The sequence below is a fragment of the Ailuropoda melanoleuca genome, chromosome 14 (genome assembly GCF_002007445.2).
Source record: "Ailuropoda melanoleuca isolate Jingjing chromosome 14, ASM200744v2, whole genome shotgun sequence".
NCBI lineage: Eukaryota > Metazoa > Chordata > Mammalia > Carnivora > Ursidae > Ailuropoda > Ailuropoda melanoleuca.
The window spans coordinates 97667606-97682986 of NC_048231.1; the positions used below are offsets into that span (position 1 = coordinate 97667606).

The 15381-nt window shown below is 35.7% G+C and overlaps 1 protein-coding gene across 3 annotated transcripts in view; it reads left to right on the plus strand.

The window, feature by feature from the left end:
- CCDC102B (coiled-coil domain containing 102B) overlaps positions 1-15381 on the plus strand; it is a 180973-nt gene that overhangs the window by 38025 nt on the left and 127567 nt on the right. The window contains exon 1 of one of the 3 annotated variants that reach the window (XM_034643300.1): positions 11519-11563. The exons of the other annotated variants lie outside the window; for them this stretch is intronic. The gene's annotated coding sequence lies outside the window, so the exon portion shown is untranslated. Of the gene's footprint in view, positions 1-11518; positions 11564-15381 lie in introns of those variants that run through there. 3 annotated transcript variants of the gene reach the window in all.

Below are 15381 nucleotides of genomic sequence, written 5' to 3' on the forward strand. Positions count from 1 at the left end.
CTCTATATTGTTTTTCTCTGCTCAATCTTAGTTTCTTCTTTCTGCTAGTTTTAGGTTTAGTTTTTCTAATATAGTTTCTTAAGGAATAAAATTATTTATTGATTTGAGCCACAAAGACCTCCTACTTTGTTTCAGAGGACTTTCTCCTGGTAAAGTATCTGGTTGCTCTAAACTTGTGCTTATCTTGCAGAGTTCCAGCAGGTAGTTCTATCAAGTTTTCAATTTCTGAGCTCCAGAGTTGCCTGTTCCACTGTTTTTGCTTATGTGTTTTGGTTCAGAAACATTTTGCATTCATTTGGAATGGACATAGGTCTTATCATAGGTCTGTGTTATAGGTCTTGTCGTAGGTCTATGTTAACTTTTCCATCCTCTGTCATGATAAGGTCTAAAAAGACCTGGGCCACTGTTAGAACAATGAGATTAAGCTAATCACGCTAGATGAGGAAGAAGTGACTACTATGTTATGTTGATGGCTTTGCTAAGGTGAATGCCCTACCAAGGGTGAAGGAAAAACTCTACTACATTAGTAAGATTTTAGGCATACAGGATAACACATTCAGGTTAGCATATCTTGCATCTCCCACCGTGACAAAGGAAGTATAACTGATCTTTTTGTCATTTGTAGTAATTAGCTAGCAATATTGTGAATGGTACATAGCAAGATTATTGACTTATACATGGGGATTGTGGATCGAAGTCTTATTTGTGCTTATTTATGTTTTCTGATCTCTTTAAAATAAGTATTTATTATGTTTTAAGTATTATTTTTCAACAGAAACATAATTAATAAGAATGAGTGGGTAGATGGAAAAAATTTGGACATGTAATTTTTTCCTCACTGAGTCAAGATTCTTTATCTGTAAAATAACGATTTGGTTATACTAGTTGTTTTTCCAAAGTGCTCCTCAGAGTCTGGGGAGTCTGTGGATGACCTCCAAGGGCTATTGTTGGAGGAAATTAGATGGGAAGAGAGTTTCCAAGGGGGCAAGTTTCCAAGTCCTCCTCCAAGAATTAATGGGAAAAGTTCCACTTTTGATATACATGACTTCTGTGTAATATATATGTGTTTTTTTATTTTTAAAAGAATGGACTCCATTACTTTAAAAACATTTTGAAAGCTAATGTGAAAAATAATTCCTTATTTCTGACTATACACTGTCAAAATATTGAAATATAATTATTATTTTGTTATTTTTCAAATTACCTAGAACATCATCTGAGCTTGTCCTGAGCAGTGATTTGGGGAATAAATAGAAGGCAAAAGCGTTGGGTTATGGGTATTTTAAAACTTTTAATAATAACATATATTGCTAAGCCCATGTAGATTATTCTAATTAAAGTGATTATATGCATTAGTTTCAAGTTTTAAGATGTCAGAGATATTATAAATAGGATACTTATAAGTGAGATAATTGTCATTGAGGTATTTTTCAAAGTTTCTAGAAGTCAGCAGATAAAGGAAATTGTAAATACAAAAGCTACCTTATTATAGTTGTGTTAATTTCTATTATTTAACCAGAAATGTAAATTTTCACTAGTTTGAACCAATAAAAATACAGTTTTTTGCTCCAAATTTTTATTTAAATTCTAATTCGTTAACATATAGTATAATATTGGTTTCAGGAGCAGAATTTAGTGATTCATCGCTTACCTATAACAGCCACTGCTCATCATAGCAAGTGAAGAATGCAATTTCTATCTGAAGAAAAATGTACTCCTGTTGTTATACTACCAAGCACATTATTGTCATTGAATTCTTTGGGAAATATGTTTAATAATATAGGCCTAATTTTAACATACTTTTATTTTCATACATCTAGGATTTAGGTGAAATTATACTTTTTTCTTTGGATCATTACGAAACGTTTCCATTTTTATTGATTTGGGACATTTTAAAATTCATGAAAAAATCAACATACACATTTTTATGACCTTATTGTATAGGAATATACCGATATAAGATTGCCTTTCAAAAACATATTTTTTAGAAAATATGAACCTCAATTCCTTTTCTTTCTTTTTTTCCCATGGTTTTTTGAAGTCAGAAGACATCATGACGGTTTACGGCAGATATATAATGAAAACACTAGGGCCTTTATTTAATTAGCTAATTGTAATATATATTTTATTTTGATCTACATTAAATGGATGTTTGTATGTCTTTTGCTTTAGCAAAATTTCAACTCTCTTACTTTCAATAGTTGGACGTAAGAGATTTGAATTCATCGATATTAATTAACTGGAACTGAACAAAACCCTGAGGTACATTTACTCCTTTTAAGTGCTTAGAAAAAAAAGAATATCGTTCATTTTTTTCATATTGTATAATTGAATCTATATATTATTATTGTTACTATTATTATTACACCTGCTTTTTTTTTTNTTTTTTTTTTTTTTTTTTTTTTAGTGCTTACAATGTGCCAGACTCAGGATTTTATTTTGCACATTCAAAATAATCCTTATAACAACATATTGGCCAGTTTTTGCATATGAAGTGATGGATGCTCAGGGGAGATTGATGAAGTGGGTACATTTGTTTACCCAGCAGACCCATCCCTGTAAGGACCCCTGATGAGGGACTTGTGAGGGAGATAAAACCTGTTTCCAGAAAAGGTTTCCCACTGTCGTATGTGGGTGGAGAGCAGGTGAACAAACTCTAGATATCCACAATCTTTAAAAAATGTATTTCAGTTTTCAGTGGATTTCTTTAGTATATTTCACTAGCAGTGGGGTCTCTTTTCTTTATTCTTCAGTGGCTTTTGTAGTCTTGAATTTTCCTGAAACTTTGTTCTACTTCTCTCCCTGTCCTGGGTGCTCATGGTAGGAACCTCCACAGGAGATTATCTACTTATTTTAATAGCATTTCTTCAACAACATGGATGGCCTAGAAGGAATGATGCTCAGTGAATTAATTCAGTCAGAGAAAGACAAATAACATATGATTTCCCTCATAGGTGGAATTTAAGAAACTAAAAAACAAACAAAGGAAAAAAAATGAGAGAAACAAACAAACAAAAACAGACTGTTAACTATAGAGAACAACAGATGGTTGCCAGAGGGAAGGGGGTGGGAGAGAGGGAAATATATAAAGCGAATTAAGAGTACCCTTACTGTGGTGAGCGCTGAGAAATGCATGGAATTGTTGAATCATTATATTGTGTACCTGAAACTAATATAACACTGTATGTTAATTATACTTAATAAAAAATACTTTTTAAGGCATTTCTTCAGGCATTTTCTGTCTTTAAGCAGCTGTTGTGTGTGTGAGAAGGACAAACTAGGTCCCAGTGCCCTGTGGTCAGGCGGCGGGGTGGGGGGGTGGCACAGTGATGGTCTTGGTGATGAATACCCCATCAATTTGGGTTTATACTGCTCTTGGATTCTCCCCAGACACTCTGGCAAGATTGACTTTACCCTTGTGGCAGCTTTCTCTTTTGGGTGTTGTATTTTGTAGTTTCTCACACGTTGGTTGCCCTGTCATCAGATCCAGTATGCTTTTGATGTTTAGAAATTTCCAAAAATGTCTTGTCTAATGTAAGCCCTCTTTCTTGATTTCAGCACTGTTATTGATTTATTTTTAATTCAACAACAACAGCCACATTTTTGTCATGTCAATGAGATACAGCGTGTGAGAAGAGGAAAACATGTATTTAGAGTCCTTTATATTAAAATCTGCTAATACCATAAATGAGTTTGGTGAAGTGTCTCATCTCAGACTTGAAAACTGATACTCAAGACTATGCTTCATGTTTTGCTCTTTCTTGAAAAGGAACTTTATATATATATATTTCCCAGATTTTCCTTCAGTGATGTTAAGTATATGGTCTAACATAGGCAACATACTGGGGTTAAGAACAAACCCATTATTTCTTGACTCACAGTTTCTTTAAAACAGTAGATTGTGCTAGGAAGTATTACTGTTTCGGTAGTTTTTTTTAATGCATTTTGATCATAGCTGGGATATATTACCAAAAAATGAAAATCTCTTACAATATAAGGAAGTAACTTTTGTTTTCCTTTCAGAGTGCAGGTAATTCTTTTTTACAAGAATTCTAAAACACAGATCAGCAAAAACGATGAATTTTGGAAATAGTTAAAGGAAACTTATGTTATATGGAGAAAATGTACTCATAAACCTTAGCAAGTAGTAGTTTACTGCTGCCCAGAATATTTACTAACATTAATCAGAAAAATTAGGCGTTGAGGAGGATTAGTTCTGTCTTGAATGAGATGATTTAGCAAGGTTGTCCAATGATTATCGTTTAAGGTTTCAGAAATTAAATAGATTTTCTAAATCAATTTAGTAAGATTAATTTTTCTCTGTGTTGATTGTCTTTCCTCCATTTGCTCAACAAGTTAAATTAAAATTCAACATAGTTTCTGAGTAGAAAAAGTACTCTCCATTCATATAGTGAATGTTTAGTTGTGTTCTTTTGAGGAAAATACAAGATGTTTGGCCTTATCAGTTTAGATGTATCAAGGAGAAGAATTTTTGTTTCTTTGTACACAGTGTTCCTTGAGCTGAAATAACTAAGAACATTAATCATAATACTGTAAAACTGAGTTAGAAATGGGTTTCCCATGTTACACATGGGTTTGTAACATTTTTGTTTTCATCTCTTATGCATTCGATACCCTAATGCATACAGACTTACCTGAGTGACTGTGTTTACAGGTGTGAGGAGAGTGGTTGTGTGTGTGTATGTGTGTGTGTGTGTGTGTGTGTGTGTGTATAGGGGTGGGGGTGGTGGGGTAGATATTAAGGCACTCAAGTTTTAGTAAGATAAGCCTTTGAGATTATCTAGTCTAATTTCCTGACACACACACACACACACTCTCTCTCTCTCTCTCTCTCTCTCTCTCTCTCTCTATATATATATATATATATATGGGGAAAATGAGGTTTGGGAGGTTGGGTCCCTTTCCCCAAGGACAGCTCATTACTAACAGAGCTGAGCTATGTCTTAGTCTCACCTTCCCCTACTCCATCACTCTAAACAATGGATCTCAACTTGATAGCAGTTTTGCCTCTCAGGGAATGTTTGGCAATGCCTGGAAATGTTTTTGGTTCCAAATGTCAGTAGTGCTGAGCTTGAGCAATCCTTCTGAAACATGAAGCACATCACAAACCGTTATTAACCAAGGAAAGAACAGTTAACCATTTACTTCTGCTATAAGCTTGATCAAAATCCAATGACTAATCTTTAATCCTTTTTATGTCATATATATATATATTTTTTTCCCTTATTTAAGAAGAAAGTATTTGTCTCTGGGCCATTTTCTCATAAGTAGGTATTCCCAAGGAGAGTTCCTGAAATGTCAGTTGCAAAGATAAATTCGTTATAATTTCACCATCTCACAAAGACGAATTTTTCCTGTGCTTGTTATAAACCTAAGCAGTAAGTCTAGTTGGTTTTGTCAGAGCCTAAGCGTTTGTACCAGAACAAAATCACAACTGCAAAGGGACTACTTAGGTAGCAAATAAGTCATGACATCAGACTGGGCCATGCTGACATTTGCTTCGTGTTTGCATTTAGAATATAAAAATTTGCTTTAAATCTATTTTCTAGATGTTGTAGTTAGGCCAACATAACTACTTTTTAAAATAATTACTACTAATGGTAGCTTTAATTTATTTAGTGTAACCACTCTTTTAAGCACTTTATTTCCATTACCTCCTTACCCTTAGAATCCATTGAAGGTTATACCATCCATTTTACAATGATGAGACTGAGGCTCAGGGAGGGAGCTCCCCAACTGCACCCAATTGATACTCAAACCTACATCCATCTGTGATTAGGATCTCTTCTTTTTAAAGGTACAGTAATAATAGATCAAATTTTTTTTCCTTTTTTAAAAAAGACTTATTTTTATTTATTTTAGAGAGAAAGAGAGCATGCATGTGCACATGAGCAGGGAGGGAGGGAGAGGGAGAGAGAGAGGCAGACTCCCTGCTGAGTGAGGAGCCCAGTGTGGGACTCAGTCCCAGGACCCTGAGATCAGGAACTGAGCCAAAATCAAAAGTCATCGTTTAACTGACTGAGCCACCCAGGTACCCCTCAAATTTATTTTTCTTACAATTTTTCCTTAACCTTTCCGTAACTGACAAAATACAAATAAAGCTGGCTTTGTGTTACAACTCAGACGTTGTCCTAGAAAATAGACATTGTGTTTGTAAAGAAATTCTGGATATTGTGGGACAATAGTTCCTATTACTAAAATAGTGAGAGGGAAGAAAACATTTTCTGTAATGCTGCAATAAGATTCATATATGGACACTCAGATTTATTTGGCTGAGGTGTGTGAGTAGACACAAATTAGTATAATAAAAGATGGTGGCTTCCCACCTGGTCTGTCAAGTAGTGACTAAGATCCACAGAAAATCTTTTCTTTGTCTTACTTTTCCATATTTCTCTATCCTACTTTGTCAGTGAGAGGCACGTATGTGTGATGTTGCCACTATTAATTCTTTCAATGTATAAAAGTAGGGAAAAACCCCAGTAGTAGGAGAAATTTAAAAATCACCATATACTGATTGTTTCAGAAGTGTATCTTTCAGGGATGCCCGGGTGGCTCAGTCATTAAGTGTCTGCCTTTGGCTCAGGGTGTGATCCCATAGTCCTGGGATCGAGCCCCACATCAGGCTCCCTGCTCTGCTGGAAGCCTGCTTCTTCCTCTCCCACTCCCCGTGCTTGTGTTCCCTCTCTCACTGGCTGTCTCTATCTCTGTCAAATAAATAAATAAAATCTTTAAAAAAAAAAAAAAGAAGTGTATCTTTCAGATTTATTTTTGTTTCCTTCATTGCTTTTTTTTTTTAAGATTTTTTTTTTTAATTTATTTATTTGACAGAGAGGCAGCCAGCGAGAGAGGGAACACTAGCAGGGTGAGTGGGAGAGGAGGAAGCAGGCTCCCAGCGGAAGAGCCTGATGTGGGGCTCAATACCAGATCTTCGGGATCACGCCTTGAGCCGAAGGCAGACGTTTAACTACTGCACTACCCAGGCGCCCCTGTTTCCTTCATTGCTTTAACAGAACATCCATTCATCCATCATTTATGCATTTGTACCTTCATTCTCTTATCCATTTATTTGTTTAAATGCCAAAAATTCAAAGACAAATACAATATTATGTCCTTAAAAAATTTACAGTTCTAGGGAAACAGATAAATAAGTACATGAATATTACCTTTGATTGTAGCATTAACTTTCTGTGGAATTGAGGAGAAGCCTCACGGAGTTCATGAGAAATAGCTGTGAAATTACGTAAAGGTTACTGTGGGAGTTTTCAAGCCTAGGTTTCTTCTGAACTTCCCCAATTAGCTGATAGAGATCTGGAGTGAAATCGGTTTTGAGAAATATATTCCCCATTGTTTCTCCAGTTAGATAGTGTTATAACTTTCTATGGGCCTATAGTTCCCAATTCAATAATAAGGCCACAGGAGAAGACTGATGACAGTGACTTAACCAGGGAAGTTCTCTTTTCTCCCCATCACCAAAAGCCTGCATGAGGCCAGTCATGGTCCTGGCTGCTTTTGCCATTCTTGATGTGGCTTTCATCTGAATCATGACTTCATGATCTCAAAATCAGTTTGTGCTTCTCCATCTCCAGCTTCCTATCCTTGTTCAAGGAAGGATAAAGAAAGAAGTGAAATGGAGAGGTATCCATATAAGGAAGACGAAACTTTTCAAAAATGCTTATCAGGCCTCCCTTCTGTTTTACTGCCAAAACTGTACCACATAGCTAAGTGTATCTGTAATGGGAGTCTTGGTAACATAAGCTTTTTTTTTTTTTTAACTATAGGGAGGAAACAGAGAAATAATGCAGGTAGGTAAATAGCAGACTTGACAGGGAAGACCTAAATACATAAAATAAAATTGGAATCCACACATACAAAAAAATCAGCTTTCACTGATATGTGTTGAGTGCTGTAAGATATTGTGAGCTTGCCAAGAAATTATGAAAACTCCAAAACTGAATTTTCTCCTCTTTTTTTCTTATGCTTTCCTTGCTTGTTATGGGATATGAAGTAGTAAGACAATGAAGATGCTTGTGCACTTGTGTATGTGTGTGTGTAAGCCAGGGTGGCAATGTACCCTTTGAACTAAGACGGAGACTTGGATAACTTTGCTTCCATCATGCTGGTAGGTCTTGTCTGTCAACAAAGCATTTGTGAGCCAGACTTGGTAACAGGCACAAAGCAGGATCCTATTCCAATTTCTTACCCTAAGAGAAGAGAAGTTGTGTGGGAAAATGAGCCTTCACTTGACAAAGCTTCAAATGAGAAGATGCTTTACGTGTATAGTTAGATTTTACCAATCTACCAGTAGTTTATGAACTTGAGAGTAAAACCTGATGTGGGGAAACAAAAATCTGATTGGTGAGGGTTCAGAAGAGAGGGAAGCGTATGAGATGGAGACAGAAATGGACAATTCTTTCGAACTTTACTCTAAGAGTAGTTACTATGTGTCAGGGGTGGAGTGGTGTACGGTCTTGGGAATAATCAAAGGGTTTCCAGCTTGACAGACTGCAGGGGTGGAAGCATCATTATTTAAGATTGAGAAGGTTTGGAAGAAAGAAGAGACTTGCTGTTTGGGAATTACTGAGGCATTTAATGGCTCCTAGTGCCCATTCTCATTAGACTATAAGACATCCAGATCTCAACCTTGATAAACTGTTATGGACTGACCATATGTATTTGGGAATTATATGTATATTAGTGTGTTTTTTAGGGCTACCATAGCAAATTAGCACAAATTTGGTGACTTAAAACAATAGATTTTATTATCTCACAGTTCTGGATGATGAAAGTCTAAAACCAAGGTGTCAGCAAAGCCATTCTCTCTCTAGAGGCTTTAGGGGAGGGTCCTTCCTTGCCTCTTTCTAGATTCTGGTGGTTGCCAACAATCCTTGGCTTGTAGATGCATCACTTCAATCTCTGCCAATGTCTTCTCATGGAATTTCCCCTTGGTGCCTGTATCTAAATTTACCTCTCTTTGTAAGGACACCAGTCATTCATTGGACTAGGGCTCACCCTCATTCACTCGACCTCATTTTAAGTTGATTACATCTGCAAAGACTCCATTTCCAAATAAGGTCACATTCACAGGGGTTGGGAGAGGACTTCAACATATCTTTTCAGAAAATACAATTCACCCCACAATGATACGTGTGGCAAAAGAAGCCACAAAAACAGATGTGATCACCCAGACCGAGGATGTAGAGTGAGAATAGGACCAGTAATAATCCCTTGGAAGTATTCCACCTTAAAAAGAGAGTAAGCTAATAAAGGGGGGGGGGTTGTATAAAGACATGGTATAGTCAACAGGACAGAAAAAGTAATCGAGAAAAATTTCATTTTGGCAAATATATTGTAAAGAAGATTTGATAACAGAGTTAAAAATCTTTAAAGATTTCAGGTAGCATGAGTACTAGGAATAGACCACTGTAACTCTTGCTAAATATGGAGAGGAACAAGTTTGGGAACAGGTGAATAATTTGGGATAGTACAGCAATCCAGACAGATTATGATGGCTGCCTGAACCAGGATGTGGCAGTGGGAAGGAGAGGACTGGGCATATTACTGAAGTAAAGTCAAAAGGAACTGGTACTGGATTGGATATAGAATAGAAGGACTCAAAGATGACTTCCAGGGTTTTTCTTTAGCAAACTGTAAGACTGAGTTGACATTATTGAGATAAACAATGCAGCAAGTCCATGGAGAAGATGATTTCAGTTTTAAATATGTTGATGACATATCTGTCATATTTTCTAGTGGCAGGATCTATCTAGTGTGCTGATGCATGTAAGTGTCAGAGACTCAAAAGGTTATTGAATCCAAACATAGCTATTTGGAAGTTATCTGAAAAGGAAGGTGATAATTCAAACCATGAGAATGGGTGACATTATCCAGACAGATAGTCGATTTCCATGGGAATATACCTGATGTACACAGTGGGATGGGAGAGAAAAGAAGCACCGCCAAAGAGATTGGGGAGAGCCAGCAAGAAAGGTCAAGAGGAAGACCAGGAGAGTGTTGTGCTAAGACGGAGAAGAGTCTCCATGTCCCCAGGGCTGTGAACAGTGGCATCAATAGCTGCAATAACAAGTTGAGTGAGAGCTTAGAGGAGTATTTAGACTTTAGAAAAACCAAAATGTGCATTTGTGTGAGTCCATGTGGGCACATGCATGTGTGTATGTGCAAGCATCTGTGTTTGCAGAGAGTCTTTTTGGTGCATTAAAGGGAATAGATGGCAAATTAAATGGGGTTTTTGGCTGGAAAGAAATCTTTCAGTCACCTGACCATGAAATGGGGGGGGAATGGTACCTACAAACAAAAATGACTGAATTTCCCAGGGTGACAGGGAAATAACACGGATATAAGTGAAATTGACTAACGCCGTGACAATGTTTAAAATCCAATGGGGAATTTCAGACAGAAGGGAGAGTTCAGAGGAAAAGGAGAGAGAATGGTGATTGAGCACATCTCCCCCCAAAAAAGCTGGGGAAAAGAAACCCGAGCTCAGAGGGTTAGTTCCCATTTTACAGGAGAATGGTCACCTCTCTGTTGCATTGGGAAGTAAGGGGGCAAGGATGTTAAGTTGAAGTAGATGGCAGATAAGTTATTCAACTAATAATCATCATCCAAATTAAGGAGCGAGGAAGAGTAAAATGACTTGGAGACGTTAACTCTAACTTTCAGATGCTATGTTCATGCTATTAATAAGGAACACGTTGATTGTCTTTCTTCTGCCCTTGCGTCTTTCTTTGGGCATTCAGTGCTGGTAGTGTCAACCAGAGAAGCTCTCTTTTATGTGGTCTGCCATCTCCCTTCATCAGAGCGCTTCCTGACAGCTGTGTCCTGTCACTGGAAAGTACTCCCTCTCTCCACCACCCCAGTGGCCAGTGAACTCTCCCTGGGGTGCTCCGGGAGATTCGGCTCCCAATTCCTGCCACATGACTGAAATCCAAGGTTTTGACACACGGTTTTTGTATCATGATTTGCTTATTCAAATATTGTATTAGGTATCATTTCTTTTCTTGGCAATCTAATAAAAATAACATTAGACCAATGATAGGTCCTGTTGTTCCTGTGATCGCAGTATAATCTCTCTTTAAATCTTGCAGTTACTTTATTAGTTTTTTACTTTTCTTCACTATTTTAGTTTTTGCTATTACTAGTACAAGTTATACCTCTTGCTATTAAACGTTAAATGCTTGTGGATGAAAGGGTGAGTATTTTCTTCCTTTTTCACTCACAGTACATGGTTTCAAATCGGTTGGGTAGAAAGCTTTGTACGACGGTATTTAGTACGGAACATTAGAGTGATTTCATTTTGGTTCACTCAGTTGTGATCCAAAGAGAGTGTAGTTGTATTGGTTTTGATAAAACTTCACAACCAATGGGAATCTTTTTTGAGTTAGTGTGGAGTGGCCTTAATGCTGGAAATAATCCTGTTGGCCAGGACCCCAGAGCTATACAGATGAGAAAAGGATGCAGGAAATTCTGTTGTTTACACATGTGTCTGTAACACTGAGCCGCTAGAGCAGCCCAGCAAGCCCAGAGGGTAAGATGCCTAATAACCTTGTGGTTTTCTATTTAATTATTATATTTTCCTGCTGGAGCAGAGCATGTGGTATTCTCGGAGCTAAGAAAAAGACAGTTGCTTATAAGATGCAGAACAAAACTACTGTAGGTCTGGGAAACAGAGGGATTTGGACTTTCTTCTTAAAGTGGACTTGATTCCTTCCCTCTTTCTTCCATTTTCCACTGTTGGTATTATGTATCCTGACAGCTTGCCATACTTTTCCTGTTTTTTAAAAAATAACTATACTAAGCAAAACTCAGGTAAGAATTTCAACTCTAAATTTAGACATTCATAGATTATGTTGATATTAAAACTTTGTATTGTAGTTCCAAACAAATACGAGTTAGTCAATGTGTTTGAAGTAATCTGTATTCTTAGAGTTTTAAAAAATATAAAACTGTCATGCATACCCTCATATTTATGTCTTTTTATGCATTTATTTATGCATTCAGAGTTATTTTCATTTTGATGGATAGTCCTCATGCTGAATTCCTGTTATTGTTGACAGAAAAGTATACTTCAAACTTAGAACTAATATTGATTTCCTTATATAAGTTACCTTATATAAGTAGTATGGAGGAAATAACATAAAATCAAATAATAAAATCTTGTACATAATAAAAAAGAAATGGATCTTTATATGGAAAGTAATTATTGAACTCAAGGGAGAAAAAGATCTCTGGAAACCATTGGGAAATACATGTTCATGTTTTGCACAAAGATAAATTATAAAATGAATGTTGAGTGGGTAAGTCTATTGAATAGAAATGTAATGAAGATATTATTTAAAAACAGACACATGTAAGTAACATATGCAGTTGAAATATGCAATGATATCTCTTGATATTCTCATATCAACACGAGTTTTCTGTTTTCTGAAATCATGTGATTTGTTTTGCTAATACTTTTGTAGAATGGGGATTGTTACAACTGTTGATTAAATGCCTTGTTTTTAGTCTTTTTTTTGTTGGATATCCTTGCATATACATTAAATATTCCGGAATTCTGACTTTTATCCACATTTTCACATAAGCATTAGATTAAAAAGGAATCTTAAGGAGCTAGAGATACAATTTCTGTGTAATTTTTCTGTGATTTTGCAATATTGATTTAGGTATCAATAAATCTATTTGCATGACATTTAGAAAAATGCTTTATGTGAATTGCTTTTTCCCCCCCAAACTCTAAAAAAATTGTTTTCTTGTAAAATGGCAGATCATATAATGGTCTCTCTTTTGCATTCTTCATGTTTTTATTGGATTCAGTAATTGCTTGATCACTGGGATATAGCTTCCTGGTGCCCTTCTACGGTTGTGGCCTGGAAATTTATGAGGGTTTTCTCTAATTATTAGAGCCACAAATATAATGACAGGGATTCTTTAAAAATGAAATGATATAAGGACAACTTCTATTTGAAGAAGTACCATTTCTCCTGGGCTGATACTGCAAGGTTAATTGAATTTTTCTATAATGGCAAAACCTTCAAAAATCCTCTTTTTAGCAAGATTTTAGAGAAGCCTTGAAAGAAAAGTCCAGCTTCCTGAGCTGAGTCTTGAAAAATCAGTGGAGTTTAGGTAGTTGTTGAAAAACAATAAGACCATTCTACTTTGTAGTAGTTGTTGGAGCAAAGAGTTTTGAAGCATGAGTTAATATGAAGCAGGGAAGGTTAGAGATGAGCCTCATTGGAGAATAAAAGAAATGCACCATTGTGAGTAGCAGACGTTGTGCTCAGGAGTGGGACAAAGTCGTGAAGAACAGAACACTATATACTCTGAACACACACAGTAATTTTGTCCCTATATATTGTACAACGGGGGCAACTGCAAGTTTCTGAAGAGATGGGGAGTGTTTATTCCTCTTTGCTTTGTCATCATCATCTTCATTATTATCATAATCACCACACTACCAGCAAATAATAGAATTTCCTATGTGTAAGATAATTTACGTACACATCTACAATGTTGATAGTTGTATAATAGAATGAATTTCATTTTACATATCTTCATTTTATACATGAAGAAATTTGATGTTCAGAAATGTTAAATTATTTCTCTAAAGCCACAGATACAGTAAGTTCTGGAGCAAGGATTCCAAATACTGTCTTTCTGGCTCCAGAGCTATTTCCACTCTGCTCCACTGGTATTTTAGGAATGTGAGTCTGGCAGAAGTTAAGCAGAATGGTTTGGGATGGCTTTGGGGTAATAGAGTGGAGGGAAGAGGCAGTAGGACAATATTGTAAATCTGAGCTGATCCCAGTTCTCTCAGATGGTCCACTCTTACCTTTGGGAATAGAAAGAAGAAATTGATACTGAAAATATGCAGTTTTTATATTTAAATTGGCTGGTCTCATATTCAACTCTTACGCTTTCCTCTCTTTTATTTTCTTGAACGTTGTATTCAAAGATGTCTTTTGATTTCTCAGAGGAAAATTAATCACTGATTTTCATCAAATATCACATATTCAAAAAAGAAATGCATGCGGTTACTGGAAATGATATTGGGAACACATTGGCATTCTTTTGTTTCTTTTTGATATGTGACATGAATGAATGCTTATTGACCACACCTTCTTAAAATGATGGAAAGACTCAACTATTATCAAAACAAAGTATCATGTAAGTTTTATTTGAATGGGTGAAGAGGATATATAAAATTTATGTTGCTAATAGATAATGTAAAGTACAGTATGTATGTAGTAAAAAAAGACCAACCATTTAACATTTTTACCTATATATCTAAACCTTAAACATATTTTACTTTTTCTCTAAATAGAATGTTTTATAAAAATATACATATTATAATTATATACATATATATAAATAGTGTTCATACTATCATTTTAGAACTGTGCTATCTACTATTTTACAAGTTTATTTTCATTTAAGTAGGTTTTACTGGAGTAATGCCTTTTTGCTGTATGCCCAAACAGATGAAGATAGTTGAAATGTAAAGATTCATTCTTTTAAATTTATCATTACTAAAACAATAAGTACATTTGTCAGTTCAAATACTTTCATCACTGACCTCAAGACATTTCATTTTAATTAAACAGGTCTAGGCTGTATTCCAAGATTATATTTTATAGAGGGCCTTTTGCATACTCAATGCCTGGTCCACAGTAGTTGGTCCTCAGTGCCCTTGATCAACTGTGGATGCACAATTGTTATCAAGTGTTGTAAAAAGGAAAACTGGGTATCTTATTGGAGGAAAGCAGTCAATCAGCGAAAAGATGGGTTGTGCTCAATGCCATTCCATTAAAGTCATAGCTTTGCGGATTACTAATATTTTCATATAAGTAAATACCTGGGTGATTTATATATGATGATATTTCCTAGGAGTTGCTGTGATATGTAGAAAAGATAAAAAGATAATNACTTGGAAAAGGGAGGGCAGTGTCGATATGAAGTAGGTGATAAATAGTTAGAAGGTAATAGCTTCGGTTAATAGGAAGTCCAAGTTGGGTCAAAGAAAGAGAGTTTTGGGGACAATGGGAGGAGGTAATCAGAAAGGTGCTTAACATTGAAATGGGAAGAAATGCTAGTATGGTAATAGTGTCTAAGGTATATACCAGCCAGTAGGTGGGTAAGGTAAAACTATTGGAATTAATAGGAGAGATGAGAATATTTGTAAGGATACTGCATGTGAAAATATTTTGGATATTGAATTAGGTTTTCATCCCTGAAAACATTCCATTACCTAACCAATTAGTACTACAACTGGTTTAACTAGATACATTTTATTTTTTATTAATAATTTTTAAAAATTTATTTAAATGTGAAAAACAATCCTGTTAAAAA